Source organism: Schistocerca americana, unplaced genomic scaffold (genome assembly GCF_021461395.2).
Source record: "Schistocerca americana isolate TAMUIC-IGC-003095 unplaced genomic scaffold, iqSchAmer2.1 HiC_scaffold_16, whole genome shotgun sequence".
Taxonomy (NCBI): Eukaryota; Metazoa; Arthropoda; class Insecta; order Orthoptera; family Acrididae; genus Schistocerca; species Schistocerca americana.
In genome coordinates this window covers 7,223,079-7,233,964 of record NW_025725687.1, presented here as the reverse complement: position 1 = coordinate 7,233,964, position 10,886 = coordinate 7,223,079, and positions in this window count along the sequence as shown.

Sequence of the window (10,886 nt, the reverse complement as noted above, 5' to 3'; positions counted from 1 at the left end):
AAATTCAAAAGGCACAATGCCGACTTAAGTACAAGAGGACTGACACTCTAACTTTCTATGATTTCAACCTCTCCTGTGAGTCCAGTTTTAGATTCCGATGCTTCACTTCAGGTTTACTGTATACCTTAAACCTTCTTATTGACGATGAAGCAAAGAAATTGCATCGGAAAGAATTTCAACAGGCACAATGCCGACTTAAGTACAAGATGACTGGCACTCTAACTTTCTATGATTTGAACCTCTCCTGTGAGTCCAGTTTTAGAATCCGATTTTTCACTTCAGGTTTACTATATCCCTTGGACTTTCTTATTGACGATGAAACACAGAAATTGCATCCGAACTTAATACAAAAGGAACAATGCCGACTTATGTACAAGAGGACTGACACTCTAACTTTCTATTATTTGAACCTCTCTAGTGACTCCAGTTTTAGATTCCGATCCTTCAATTCAGGTTTACTGTATCCCTTGGACCTTCTTATTGTCGATGAAGCACAGAAATTGCATCCGAATTTAATACAAATGGCACAATGCTGACTTAAGTACAAGAGGACTGACACTCTAACTTTATATGATTTGAACCTCTCCTGTGAGTCCAGTTAAGATTCCGATGCTTCGCTTCAGGTTTACTGTATACCTTGGACCTTCTTATTGACGATGAAGCACAGAAATTGCATCGGAATTAAATTCAAAAGGGACAATGCCGACTTATGTACAAGATTACTGACGCTCTAACTTTCTATGATTTGAACCTCCCCTGTGAGTCCTGTTTTGGATTCCGATGCTTCACTTCAGGTTTACTGTATACCTCGGACCTTCTTATTGACGATGAAGCACAGAAATTGCATCCGAATTTAATACAAAAGTCACAATGACGACTTAAGTACAAAAGGACTGACACTCTAACTTTCTATGATTTGAACCTCTCCTGTGAGTCCAGTTTTAGATTCCATGCTTCACTTCAGGTTTACTGTATCCCTTTTACCTTCTTATTGACGATGAAGCACGCAAATTGCATCGGAATTAAATTCAAAAGGCACAATGCCGACTTAAGTTCAAGAACACTGACACTCTAACTTTCTATGACTTGAACCTCTCCTGTGAGTCCAGTTTTAGATTCCGATGCTTCACTTCAGGTTTACTGTGTCCCAGGGACCTTCTTATTGACGATGAAGCACAGAAATTGCATCGGAATTAAATTCAAAAGGCTCAATGCCGACTTATGTACAAGGGGACAGACACTCTAACTTTGTATGCTTTGAACCTCTCCTGTGAGTCCAGTTTTAGATTCCGATGCTTCACTTCAGGGTTACTGTATTCCTTTTAGCTTCTAATTGACGATGAAGCACACTAATTGCATCGGAATTAAATTCAAAAGGCACAGTGCCGACTTATGTACAAGAACACTTACACTCTACCTTTCTATGACTTGAACCTCTCCTGTGAGTATAGTTTTAGATTCCGATGCTTCACTTCAGGTTTACTGTATCCCTTGGACCATCCTATTGACGATGAAACACAGATATTGCATCCGAATTAAATACAAAAGTCACAATGCCGACTTAAGTACAAGAGGACTGACACTCTCACTTTCTATGATTTGAACCTATCCTGTGAGTCCAGTTTTAGATTCCGATGCTTCACTTCAGGTTTACTGTATACCTTGGCCCTTCTCATTGGTGATGAAGCACAGAAATTGCATCCGAATTTAATTTAAAAGGCACAATGCCGACTTAAGTACAAGAGGACTGACACTCTAACTTTCTATTATTTAAACCGCTCCTGTGAGTCCAGTTTTAGATTCCGATGCTTTGCTTCAGGTTTACTGTATCCCTTGGACCTTCTTATTGACGATGAAACACAGAAATTGCATCGGAATGAAATTCAAAAGGCACAATGCCGACTTAAGTACAAGAGGACTGACACTCTAACGTTCTATGATTTGAACCTCTCCTGTGAGTCCAGTTTTAGATTCCGACGCTTAACTTCAGGTTTTCCGTATACCGTGGACGTTCGTATTGGCGATGAAGCACAAAAATTGCATCCGAATTTAATACAAAAGGCACAATGCCGACTTAAGTACAAGAGGTCTGACACTCTAAATTTCTATGATTAGTACCTCTCCTGTGAGTTTAGTTTTAGATTCCGATGCTTCATTTCAGGTTCACTTTATCCCTTGGACATTCTTACTGACGATGAAACACAGAAATTGCATCCGAATTTAATACAAAAGTCACAATGCCGACTTAAGTACAAGAGGACTGACACTCTCACTTTCTATGATTTGAACCTCTCCTGTGAGTCCAGTTTTAGATTCCGATGCTTCACTTCAGGTATACTGTATGCCTTGGACCTTCTTATTGGCGATGAAGCACAGAAATTGCATCCGAATTTAATACAAAAGGCACATTGCCGACTTCAGTACAACAGGACTGACACTCTAACTTTCTATGATTTGAACCTCTCCTTTGAGTCCAGTTTTAGATTCCGATTCTTCACTTCAGGATTACTGTTTCCATTGGACCTTCGTATTGGCGATGAAACACAGACATTGCATCGGAATTGAAATCAAAAGGCACAATGCCGACATAAGTACAAGAGGACTGACAATCTAACTTTCTATGATGTGAAATTCTCCTGTGAGTCCGGCTTTAGATTCCGATGCTTCACTTCAGGTTTACTGTATCCCTGGGACCTTCTTATAGACGATGAAACACAGAAATTACATCGGAATTAAATTCAAAAGGCACAATGGCGACTTAAGTACCAGAGGACTGACACTTTAAATTTCTACGATTTGAACCTCTCCTGTGAGTCCAGTTTTAGATTCCGATGCTTCACTTCAGGTTTACTGTATCCCTTGGACCTTCTTATTGACGATGAAACACAGAAATTGCATCGGAATTAAATTCAAAAGGCTCAATGCCGACTTAAGTTCAAAACGGACTGACACTCTAACTCTCCTTGAATTGAACCTCTCCTGTGAGTCCAGTTTAAGATTCCGATGCTTCACTTCAGGTTTACAGTTTCCCTTGGACCTCCTTATTGACGATGAAGCACAGAAATTGCATTGGAATTAAATTCAAAGGGCACAATGCCGACTTAAGTACAAGAGGACTGACACCCTAACTTTCTACGATTTGAACCTCTCCTGTGAGTCCAGTTTTGGATTCCGATGCTTCACTTCAGGTTTACTGTTTCCCTTGGACCTTCTTATTGACGATGAAACACAGAAATTGCATCGGAATTAAATTCAAAAGGCACAATGCCGACTTAAGTACAAGAGGACTGACACTCAAACTTTCTATGATTTGAACCTCTCCTGTGAATCCAGTTTTAGATTTCGATGCTTCACTTCAGGATTACTGTATACCTGGGACCTTGTTATTGACGATGAAGCACAGAAATTGAATCGGAATTAAATTCAAAAAGCGCAATGTCGACTTAAGTACAAGAGGACTGACACTCTAACTTTCTGCGATTTGAACCTCTCCACAGAGTCCAGTTTTAGATTCCGATGCTTCACTTCAGGTTTACTGTATTTCTTGGACCTTCTTATTGACGATGAAACACAGAAATTGCATCGGAATTAAGTTCAAAAGGCACAATGCCGACTTAAGTACAAAACGGGCTGACACTATAACTCTCCTTGATTTGAACCTCTCCTGTGAGACCAGTTTTAGATTCGATGCTTCACTTCAGGTTTACAGTTTCCCTTGGACCTCCTTATTGACGATGAAGCACAGAAATTGCATTGGAATTAAATTCTAAAGGCACAATGCCGACTTAAGTACAAGAGGAATGACACTCTAACTTTCTATGATTTGAACCTCTCCTGTGAGTCCAGTTTTAGATTCCGATGCTTCACTTTAGGTTTACTGAATCCCTTGGACTTTCTTATTGACGATGAAACACAGAAACTGCATCGGAATTAAATTTAATAGGAACAATACCGACTTAGGTACAAGAGGACTGAAACTCTAACTTTCCATGATTTGAACCTCTCCTGTGAGTCCAGTTTTAGATTCCGACGCTTCACTTCAGGTTTACCGTATACCGTGGACCTTCTTATTGGCAATGAAGCACAAAAATTGCATCCGAATTTAATACAAAAGGCACAATGCCGACTTAAGTACAAGAGGTCTGACACTCTAACTTTCTATGATTAGAACCTCTCCTTGGGGTCCAGTTTTAGATTCCGATGCTTCACTTCTGGTTTACTGTTTCCCTTGGACCTTCTTATTGACGATGAAGCACAGAAATTGCATCGGAATTAAATTCAAAAGGCACAATGCCGACTTAAGTACAAGAGGACTGACACTCTAACGTTCTATGATTTGAACCTCTCCTGTGAGTCCAGTTTTAGATTCCGACGCTTAACTTCAGGTTTACCGTATACCGTGGACCTTCTTATTGGCGATGAAGCACAAAAATTGCATCCGAATTTAATACAAAAGGCACAATGCCGACTTAAGTACAAGAGGTCTGACACTCTAAATTTCTATGATTAGTACCTGTCCTGTGAGTTTAGTTTTAGATTCCGATGCTTCATTTCAGGTTCAGTTTATCCCTTGGACATTCTTACTGACGATGAAACACAGAAATTGCATCCGAATTTAATACAAAAGGCACAATGCCAACTTAAGTACAAGAGGACTGACACTCTTACTTTCTATGATTTGAACCTCTCCTTTGAGTCCAGTTTTAGATTCCGATTCTTCAGTTCAGGATTACTGTTTCCATTGGACCTTCGTATTGGCGATGAAACACAGAAATTGCATCGGAATTGAAATCAAAAGGCACAATGCCGACATAAGTACAAGAGGACTGACATTCTAGCTTTCTATGATGTGAACCTCTCCTGTGAGTCCGGCCTTAGATTCTGATGCTTCACTTCAGGTTTACTGTATCCCTGGGACCTTCTTATAGACGATGAAACACAGGAATTACATCGGAATTAAATTCAAAAGGCACAATGGCGACTTAAGTACCAGAGGACTGACACTCTAACTTTCTACGATTTGAACCTCTCCTGTGAGTCCAGTTTTAGATTCCGATGCTTCACTTCAGGTTTACTGTATCCCTTGGACCTTCTTATTGACGATGAAACACAGAAATTGCATCGGAATTAAATTCAAAAGGCACAATGCCGACTTAAGTACAAAACGGACTGACACTCTAACTCTCCTTGATTTGAACCTCTCCTGTGAGTCCAGTTTTAGATTCCGATGCTTCACTTCAGGTTTACAGTTTCCCTTGGACCTCCTTATTGACGATGAAGCACAGAAATTGCATTGGAATTAAATTCAAAAGGCACAATGCCGACTTAAGTACAAGAGGACTGACACCCTAACTTTCTACGATTTGAACCTCTCCTGTGAGTCCAGTTTTAGATTCCGATGCTTCACTTCAGGTTTACTGTTTTCCTTGGACCTTCTTATTGACGATGAAACACAGAAATTGCATCGGAATTAAATTCAAAAGGCACAATGCCGACTTAAGTACAAGAGGACTGACACTCAAACTTTCTATGATTTGAACCTCTCCTGTGAATCCAGTTTTAGATTTCGATGCTTCACTTCTGGATTACTGTATACCTGGGACCTTGTTATTGACGATGAAGCACAGAAATTGAATCGGAATTAAATTCAAAAGGCACAATGCCGACTTAAGTACAAGAGGACTGACACTCTAACGTTCTATGATTTGAACCTCTCCTGTGAGTCCAGTTTTAGATTCCGACGCTTAACTTCAGGTTTACCGTATACCGTGGACCTTCTTATTGGCGATGAAGCACAAAAATTGCATCCGAATTTAATACAAAAGGCACAATGCCGACTTAAGTACAAGAGGTCTGACACTCTAAATTTCTATGATTAGTACCTCTCCTGTGAGTCCAGTTTTAGATTCCGATGCTTCACTTCAGGTATACAGTTTCCCTTGGACCTCCTTATTGACGATGAAGCACAGAAATTGCATTGGAATTAAATTCAAAAGGCACAATGCCGACTTAAGTACAAGAGGACTGACACCCTAACTTTCTACGATTTGAACCTCTCCTGTGAGTCCAGTTTTGGATTCCGATGCTTCACTTCAGGTTTACTGTTTCCCTTGGACCTTCTTATTGACGATGAAACACAGAAATTGCATCGGAATTAAATTCAAAAGGCACAATGCCGACTTAAGTACAAGAGGACTGACACTCAAACTTTCTATGATTTGAACCTCTCCTGTGAATCCAGTTTTAGATTTCGATGCTTCACTTCAGGATTACTGTATACCTGGGACCTTGTTATTGACGATGAAGCACAGAAATTGAATCGGAATTAAATTCAAAAGGCGCAATGTCGACTTAAGTACAAGAGGACTGACACTCTAACTTTCTGCGATTTGAACCTCTCCACAGAGTCCAGTTTTAGATTCCGATGCTTCACTTCAGGTTTACTGTATTTCTTGGACCTTCTTATTGACGATGAAACACAGAAATTGCATCGGAATTAAGTTCAAAAGGCACAATGCCGACTTAAGTACAAAACGGGCTGACACTATAACTCTCCTTGATTTGAACCTCTCCTGTGAGACCAGTTTTAGATTCGATGCTTCACTTCAGGTTTACAGTTTCCCTTGGACCTCCTTATTGACGATGAAGCACAGAAATTGCATTGGAATTAAATTCTAAAGGCACAATGCCGACTTAAGTACAAGAGGAATGACACTCTAACTTTCTATGATTTGAACCTCTCCTGTGAGTCCAGTTTTAGATTCCGATGCTTCACTTTAGGTTTACTGAATCCCTTGGACTTTCTTATTGACGATGAAACACAGAAACTGCATCGGAATTAAATTTAATAGGAACAATACCGACTTAGGTACAAGAGGACTGAAACTCTAACTTTCCATGATTTGAACCTCTCCTGTGAGTCCAGTTTTAGATTCCGACGCTTCACTTCAGGTTTACCGTATACCGTGGACCTTCTTATTGGCAATGAAGCACAAAAATTGCATCCGAATTTAATACAAAAGGCACAATGCCGACTTAAGTACAAGAGGTCTGACACTCTAACTTTCTATGATTAGAACCTCTCCTTGGGGTCCAGTTTTAGATTCCGATGCTTCACTTCTGGTTTACTGTTTCCCTTGGACCTTCTTATTGACGATGAAGCACAGAAATTGCATCGGAATTAAATTCAAAAGGCACAATGCCGACTTAAGTACAAGAGGACTGACACTCTAACGTTCTATGATTTGAACCTCTCCTGTGAGTCCAGTTTTAGATTCCGACGCTTAACTTCAGGTTTACCGTATACCGTGGACCTTCTTATTGGCGATGAAGCACAAAAATTGCATCCGAATTTAATACAAAAGGCACAATGCCGACTTAAGTACAAGAGGTCTGACACTCTAAATTTCTATGATTAGTACCTCTCCTGTGAGTTTAGTTTTAGATTCCGATGCTTCATTTCAGGTTCACTTTATCCCTTGGACATTCTTACTGACGATGAAACACAGAAATTGCATCCGAATTTAATACAAAAGGCACAATGCCAACTTAAGTACAAGAGGACTGACACTCTTACTTTCTATGATTTGAACCTCTCCTTTGAGTCCAGTTTTAGATTCCGATTCTTCAGTTCAGGATTACTGTTTCCATTGGACCTTCGTATTGGCGATGAAACACAGAAATTGCATCGGAATTGAAATCAAAAGGCACAATGCCGACATAAGTACAAGAGGACTGACATTCTAGCTTTCTATGATGTGAACCTCTCCTGTGAGTCCGGCCTTAGATTCCGATGCTTCACTTCAGGTTTACTGTATCCCTGGGACCTTCTTATAGACGATGAAACACAGGAATTACATCGGAATTAAATTCAAAAGGCACAATGGCGACTTAAGTACCAGAGGACTGACACTCTAACTTTCTACGATTTGAACCTCTCCTGTGAGTCCAGTTTTAGATTCCGATGCTTCACTTCAGGTTTACTGTATCCCTTGGACCTTCTTATTGACGATGAAACACAGAAATTGCATCGGAATTAAATTCAAATGGCACAATGCCGACTTAAGTACAAAACGGACTGACACTCTAACTCTCCTTGATTTGAACCTCTCCTGTGAGTCCAGTTTTAGATTCCGATGCTTCACTTCAGGTTTACAGTTTCCCTTGGACCTCCTTATTGACGATGAAGCACAGAAATTGCATTGGAATTAAATTCAAAAGGCACAATGCCGACTTAAGTACAAGAGGACTGACACCCTAACTTTCTACGATTTGAACCTCTCCTGTGAGTCCAGTTTTAGATTCCGATGCTTCACTTCAGGTTTACTGTTTTCCTTGGACCTTCTTATTGACGATGAAACACAGAAATTGCATCGGAATTAAATTCAAAAGGCACAATGCCGACTTAAGTACAAGAGGACTGACACTCAAACTTTCTATGATTTGAACCTCTCCTGTGAATCCAGTTTTAGATTTCGATGCTTCACTTCAGGATTACTGTATACCTGGGACCTTCTTATTGACGATGAAGCACAGAAATTGCATCCGAATTAAGTTCAAAAGGCACAATGCCGACTTAAGTACAAAACGGACTGACACTCTAACTCTCCTTGATTTGAACCTCTCCTGTGAGACCAGTTTTAGATTCCGATGCTTCACGTCAGGTTTACAGATTCCCTTGGACCTCCTTATTGACGATGAAGCACAGAAATTGCATTGGAATTAAATTCAAAAGGCACAATGCCGACTTAAGTACAAGAGGAATGACACTCTAACTTTCTATGATTTGAACATCTCCTGTGAGTCCAGTTTTAGATTCCGATGCTTCACTTTAGGTTTACTGAATCCCTTGGACTTTCTTATTGACGATGAAACACAGAAACTGCATCGGAATTAAATTTAATAGGCACAATACCAACTTAGGTACAAGAGGACTGAGACTCTAACTTTCCATGATTTGAACCTCTCATGTGAGTCCAGTTTTCGATTCCGATGCTTCACTTCAGGTTTACTGTATCCCTTGGACCTTCTTATAGATGATGAAACACAGAAATTGCATTCGAATTTGATACAAATGGCACAATACCGACTTAAGTACAAGAGGACTGACACTCTATTTTTCTATGATTTGAACCTCTCCTGTGAGTCCAGTTTTAGATTCCGATGCTTCATTTCAGGTTTACTTTATCCCTTGGACCTTCTTATTGACGATGAAGCACAGAAATTGAATCCAAATGTAATACAAAAGGCACAATGCCGACTTTAGTACAAGAGGAATGACACTCTAAGTTACTATGATTTGAACCTCTCCTGTGAGTCCAGTTTTAGATTCCGATGCTTCACTTCAGGTTTACTGTATCCCTTGGACCTTCTTATTGACGATGAAACAAGGAAAAAGCATCGGAATTAAATTCAAAACGCACAATGCCGACTTAAGTACAAGAGGACTGCCACTCTAACTTTGTATGATTTGAACCTATCCTGTGAGTCCAGTTATAGATTCCGATGCCTCACTTCAGGTTTTCTGTATCCCTTGTACCTCCTTATTGACGATGAAACACAGAAATTGCATCCGAATTTAGTACAAAAGAACAATGCCGACTTAAGTACAAGAGGACTGACACACTAACTTTCTATGATTTGAACCTCTCCTGTGAGTCCAGTTTTAGATTCCGACGCTTCACTTCAGGTTTACCGTATACCGTGGACCTTCTTATTGGCAATGAAGCACAAAAATTGCATCCGAATTTAATTCAAAAGGCACAATGCCGACTTAAGTACAAGAGGTCTGACACTCTAACTTTCTATGATTAGAACCTCTCCTTTGGGTCCAGTTTTAGATTCCGATGCTTCACTTCTGGTTTACTGTTTCCCTTGGACCTTCTTATTGACGATGAAACACAGATATTGCATCGGAATTAAATTCAAAGGCACAATGCCGACTTAAGTACAAGAGGACTGACACTCTAACTTTCTACGATTTGAACCTCTCCTGTGAGTCCAGTTTTAGATTCCGATGCTTCACTTCAGGTTTACTGTTTCCCTTGGACCTTCTTTTTGACGATGAAACACAGAAATTACATCAGAATTAAATTCAAAAAGCACAATGCCGACTTAAGTACAAGAGGACTGACACTCTTAGTTTCTATGATTTGAACCTCTCCTGTGAGTCCAGTTTTAGATTCCGATGCTTCACTTCAGGTTTACTGTATCCCTGGGACATTCGTATTGACGATGAAGCACAGAAATTGCATCGGAATTAAATTCAAAAGGCACAATGCCGACTTAAGTACAAGAGGACTCACACTCTAACTTTCTATGATTTGAACCCCTCCTGTGAGTCCAGTTTTAGATTCCGATGTTTCCCTTCAGGTTTACTGTATCCCTTGGACCTTCTTGTTGACGATGAAACACAGAAATTGCATCCGAATTTAATACAAAAGGCACAATGCCGGCTTAAGTACAAGAGGACTGGCACTCTAACTTTCTAGGATTTGAACCTCTCCTGTGAATCCAGTTTTAGATTCAGATGCTTCACCTCAAGTTTACTGTATCCCTGGGACCTTCTTATAGACGATGAAACACAGAAATTACATCGGAATTAAATTCAAAAGGCACAATGGCGACTTAAGTACCAGAGGACTGACACTCTAACTTTCTACGATTTGAACCTCTCCTGTGAGTCCAGTTTTGATTCCGATGCTTCACTTCAGGTTTACTGTATCCCTTGGACCTTCTTATTGACGATGAAACACAGAAATTGCATCGGAATTAAATTGAAAAGGCACAATGCCGACTTAAGTACAAAACGGACTGACACTCTAACTCTCCTTGATTTGAACCTCTCCTGTGAGACCAGTTTTAGATTCCGATCCTTCACTTCAGCT